Source organism: Pinus tabuliformis, chromosome 8, assembly GCF_031772625.1.
Source record: "Pinus tabuliformis cultivar Carrire ecotype Pingquan chromosome 8, CPIR1, whole genome shotgun sequence".
In the NCBI taxonomy this organism is placed as follows: domain Eukaryota; kingdom Viridiplantae; phylum Streptophyta; class Pinopsida; order Pinales; family Pinaceae; genus Pinus; species Pinus tabuliformis.
Genome location: NC_142294.1, coordinates 699949105 through 699955104, shown reverse-complemented (window position 1 = coordinate 699955104; position 6000 = coordinate 699949105).

The window sequence follows — 6000 nt, the reverse complement described above, 5'->3', positions numbered from 1 at the left end:
GCTTTCAAGCAGCCTCATACTCACTTTGATGCTAAATCAGCCGAAAAATTTCCCTACCTTTGAAAACTGAGATCACTCACCTAGGGGGTTTTCAAAATGGCCATTCCATCATTCATGGCCAACAAATAACCCTTATATTTCTATCATGACAGGAAACTTCAATTATTGCACTACCTCTATTTCTTAGGTATGAAATCAACCTTACTGCTGGGTCTCTCTACTCAGCATCATGTTCTTCATTTACTTCTTCTTCGGGGTCTCAATCCACTTTTGGATCTCCATTTATTCTTTACTCAAACTCTTATATTCTTCATCTAAAATATTCTAGTTCTTGATTCTCTACACCACCTTATTCTACTCCTCTTCTCCTCGGTGGAATCCTTACAAGTTTTAAATGTATGTTTCACCAACATCTAGAAACCTCAACCCATGTTTTGTATCCCAACTCATATCACTGGCAATTTTTCCAAGAAACCATCGAATAATGTTTTCTGGTACCTTATTACTTGAAGCAAGTCAAGGTGCAAATCCTAGAACGAAACCCACTCTAATACCACTTGACGTAGCAAGCGAGATTCTATAGATTTCATAGGAAACTACAAAACCAAAATTATTGTTACAGAGAACACAACTTCAACCATTTAATTTTTTCTATTGTATTAAATTGATTCAAGAACTAAATAAAATAACATAAATAGAGAATAATTTAAGCCTGCTCATGAGAACTCATAATAGACTTTAAATCATTTTTATTCATTCAAAATGTGTTGTTACAAACATGAAATTCAGATAGGAGAGAGTGAAATCCTTAGAGTACCTGCAATTCATATGTTGTTACATAGTGATACCATGTAGCAACCAAAACACCCTCTCTAACTTGTACAATGGATAGTCACACTGTATCCAAATTTTGCATTAGCTAAAGATGAAGCCAAAAGCCTAAGAGCCAAAATCCAAAATTCAAAAGCCTAAAGCAAAAAAAGGCTCCTTTTCTTCTTTGCTCTCATAATTTATTTCTTACTTTGTCGACCTCTTCGCATTCCAACTAAACCAATTCATTTCACATGCTTTCAACCTCTTCACATTCCAAAACATAATCGATTTGATTCCTCATAGTATTCGGAAAAACCAAACCTTGTCGCATACATTCCATTCTTGTGGCATAGCTAGTAGCAGTTATCATGTAATAGAAATGACTGATTTGGGTGTGTAATACACTCCATGCAATAGGAGTATCAACATAGGATCTTGGGAGTGTCAACAACTCCACACAGTAGGAGTGTTGTCACCCTCTGAAAAGAGATTCCCAGTTGTGCAAACTTTATTTTTCAAACTCTAACCGTGGTGACCCATTTTTAAACTCTAGCCGAAGTCCCTTTGTATTTCCAACTCTAGCCATGTTTCCCTGTTATCCTTTGAAATACCTTAAAAATATTTGTAAAACATACCAAAGGCCTTTCAAAATACTGAGACCCGCAAAACTTTATCACTATCGGCCCATTTTATTTGGTCATACATATCTCCTCATCTCCTTTTTCCTTTTGTGATTGTGATATCGCATATCACAAATTTTCCCACTTACCGCAATAAAGTTTTGTCTCCCCTCGTCGATTGCGATAACTCCTCCCCTCATCGAATGTGATATCGCAATTGGGGATCGCATAAACCATAAATCCCTCCTCTACCGATATCAAAAAGTTCTGGATCCCCTCGCTTATTGCGATATCACATAGGTCCCATCACCACTCCTTCGTCGATATCACAAGTTCATCTTGTTGATTGCGATATTGTAAGTTCCATCTCCCCTCGCCAATTGTGATAGTTCTCTCCCCAATAATTTGCGATATGTCTTCCCCTGCTGATTGTGATATCACAATCAAGGATTGCTCAAGTCACAAGTTCCTCCTCTGCCAAAGACCTGTTATCACCCCAAGAAACTCTCCTAGGTTGTATATCAGAGATGCTCAGGAACATTACAAACTCAACAAAATATTGGAAAATTGGTGGATGAATGAAAGAAATGCTGCATATTCAAGCTAGATAACCACTTCTACTATGTTTAACCCCAGACATGGGTGAAAACCCCCAGACTACAAGGCTTTAGACCACCAATTACTCACAGTTTTAAAGAAATTGTGATGATGGAGAATATTGATCACACCAGCAGATGCACAGGACCTTGTGATGGCTAGCTGCAACTAGTTTAAAAGGTCTATAAATCTGTTTCCTAATACACAGGTAGGATGACAGCTCTCTGGCATTAAAATAATAGAAACCTGCATACAAATTCAATGATACATGCTAGATTCAAACACAGAGGTGGGATGACAGCCCCTCTAATGCTGAACATCTATAGCGGATGAATAAATTCATAACAGTCATAGCCTGGAACAAAGAAGAAGAAGTGGAAAGTGAGCAATTAACAGCAAAAGAAGCTTGCATTAGCTGAAAATGAAGACTAGATGCTGCAGGTATCACAGTAGTTACAGTCTCCAGAAGTTGAAGCTTACAACAAAATAACATTCAACAACCCGATTACATCTTGCTTTTTGGTATATATTGGGTTTGTTCACAAAAAATCTCTGCTAACCTATGTGTGGAGGGGTCATAACTGACCACCAACCGCATTTACAATTAGATATGGTCTCTGAAACAATTTGATTGCTTTAATGGACAAAATGACCTTTCTGCTGCTCTGTTGTACTCCACGAATAGGTGAAAAGCCATGTTTATCCGTTCAAGGTTGTCCTTCTTGTCCTTCGGAGGTACACTGTGTTGAATGCGGTAGATGAGGGTTTTATGTGCAGAGTACCGCATTATGGTTTCTCTCCTTCTTCGCGTGCATGGGATAGGTCAAACACACAGAAGATGCATGGCAAATGAACGAGGGCTTGAGACTTAGTATTAGCCATTGGATGACAAAATGGACAGCGGAGATCGGAGTATGGAGGCTATCTGGAGGGAATGCAAATGGAGGAACGGAAGCCGTTGGATCGTGGGTGGGTAGATCCAACGGTGATCACAAGCGGAAGGAGCGCGGAGGATAACAGCCAGGGGACAGGTGGTTTCGGGGTGGGTGGTACTCCCCGCACCGCCCACAGAGCGATGGTGGTTTCCATATGAGGGCGTGCGATCCAACAAAAATGCGACATGTGGCAAGCTAAAACCACCGCCCCCGCGGATTAACGCACACGCAAGTCGCGCAATCGGGGAAAGCGTCCACCGCCGAATCTTCGTGGGATGATCGGATGGCCATGGATTACAGCACATGCCTTTTCAAATTGATGTGACATGAAATGGTTTGCGAAAGGGTTTGAATGTGTTTTCTCAAGGTTTATGCGGGTTTTCAGGATTTTATAGTGTTTAATCAAAAAACACCTAGGAGCCAGGGAAACACAACTTTTACACTGAATTCGGGTGTAAAACTAGGGTAATGAGGTTTGAATGAGTTTTGTGAAGAGGTTAAGCGGGAAACGGAGCTATTGGGAGAAAAACAGGGATAAAGGGGGCTTAAAAGAGAATAAGGAGGATTTAAGGGGAACGGGGAAACAGAGGTGTAGGGAGTTATAAGGGAATAAGGCAAATGAAAGGGAAGGATAAAATAAACAGCTGCAAACCCTTATATTTCTATCATGACAGGAAACTTCAATTATTGCACTACCTCTATTTCTTAGGTATGAAATCAACCTTGCTGCTGGGTCTCTCTCCTCAGCATCATGTTCTTCATTTACTTCTTCTTCGGGGTCTCAATCCACTTTTGGATCTCCATTTATTCTTTACTCAAACTCTTATATTCTTCATCTTAAATATTCTAGTTCTTGATTCTCTACACCACCTTATTCTACTCCTCTTCTCCTCGGTGGAATCCTTACAAGTTTTAAATGTATGTTTCACCAACATCTAGAAACCTCAACCCATGTTTTGTATCCCAACTCATATCACTAGAAATTTTTCCAAGAAACCATCGAATAATGTTTTCTGGTACCTTATTACTTGAAGCAATTCAAGGTGCAAATCCTAGAACGAAACCCACTCTAATACCACTTGACGTAGCAAGCGAGATTCTATAGATTTCATAGGAAACTACAAAACCAAAATTATTGTTACAGAGAACACAACTTCAACCATTTAATTTTTTCTATTGTATTAAATTGATTCAAGAACTAAATAAAAGAACATAAATAGAGAATAATTTAAGCCTGCTCATGAGAACTCATAATAGACTTTAAATCATTTTTATTCATTCAAAATGTGTTGTTACAAACATGAAATTCAGATAGGAGAGAGTGAAATCCTTAGAGTACCTGCAATTCATATGTTGTTACATAGTGATACCATGTAGCAACCAAAACACCCTCTCTAACTTGTACAATGGATAGTCACACTGTATCCAAATTTTGCAGTAGCTAAAGATGAAGCCAAAAGCCTAAGAGCCAAAATCCAAAATTCAAAAGCCTAAAGCAAAAAAAGGCTCCTTTTCTTCTTTTCTCTCATAATTTATTTCTTACTTTGTCGACCTCTTCGCATTCCAACTAAACCAATTCATTTCACATGCTTTCAACCTCTTCACATTCCAAAACATAATCGATTTGATTCCTCATAGTATTCGGAAAAACCAAACCTTGTCGCATACATTCCATTCTTGTGGCATAGCTAGTAGCAGTTATCATGTAATAGAAATGACTGATTTGGGTGTGTAATACACTCCATGCAATAGGAGTATCAACATAGGATCTTGGGAGTGTCAACAACTCCACACAGTAGGAGTGTTGTCACCCTCTGAAAAGAGAGTCCCAGTTGTGCAAACTTTTTTTTTCAAACTCTAACCGTGGTGACCCATTTTTAAACTCTAGTCGAAGTCCCTTTGTATTTCCAACTCTAGCCATGTTTCCCTGTTATCCTTTGAAATACCTTAAAAATATTTGTAAAACATACCAAAGGCCTTTCAAAATACTGAGATCCGCAAAACTTTATCACTATCGGCCCATTTTATTTGGTCATACATATCTCCTCATCTCCTTTTTCCTTTTGTGATTGTGATATCGCATATCACAAATTTTCCCACTTACCGCAATAAAGTTTTGTCTCCCCTCACCGATTGCGATAACTCCTCCCCTCATCAAATGTGATATCGCAATTGGGGATCGCATAAACCATAAATCCCTCCTCTACCGATATCAAAAAGTTCTGGATCCCCTCGCTGATTGCGATATCACATAGGTCCCATCACCACTCCTTCGTCGATATCACAAGTTCATCCTGTTGATTGCGATATTGTAAGTTCCATCTCCCCTCGCCAATTGTGATAGTTCTCTCCCCAATAATTTGCGATAAGTCTTCCCCTGCTGATTGTGATATCGCAATCAAGGATTGCTCAAGTCACAAGTTCCTCCTCTGCCAAAGACCTATTATCACCCCAAGAAACTCTCCTAGGTTGTATATCAGAGATGCTCGGGAACATTACAAACTCAACAAAATATTGGAAAATTGGTGGATGAATGAAAGAAATGATGCATATTCAAGCTAGATAACCACTTCTACTATGTTTAACCCCAGACATGGGTGAAAACCCCCAGACTACAAGGCTTTAGACCACCAATTACTCACAGTTTTAAAGAAATTGTGATGATGGAGAATACTGATCACACCAGCAGATGCACAGGACCTTGTGATGGCTAGCTGCAACCAGTTTAAAAGGTCTGTAAATCTGTTTCCTAATACACAGATAGGATGACAACTCTCTGGCATTAAAATAATAGAAACCTGCATACAAATTCAATGATACATGCTAGATTCAAACACAGAGGTGGGATTACAGCCCCTCTAATGCTGAACATCTACAGCAGATGAATAAATGCATAACAGTCACAGCGTGGAACAAAGAAGAAGAAGTGGAAAGTGAGCAATTAACAGCAAAAGAAGCTTGCATTAGCTAAAAATGAAGACTAGATGCTGCAGGTATCACAGTAGTTACAGTCTCCAGAAGTTGAAGCTTACAAC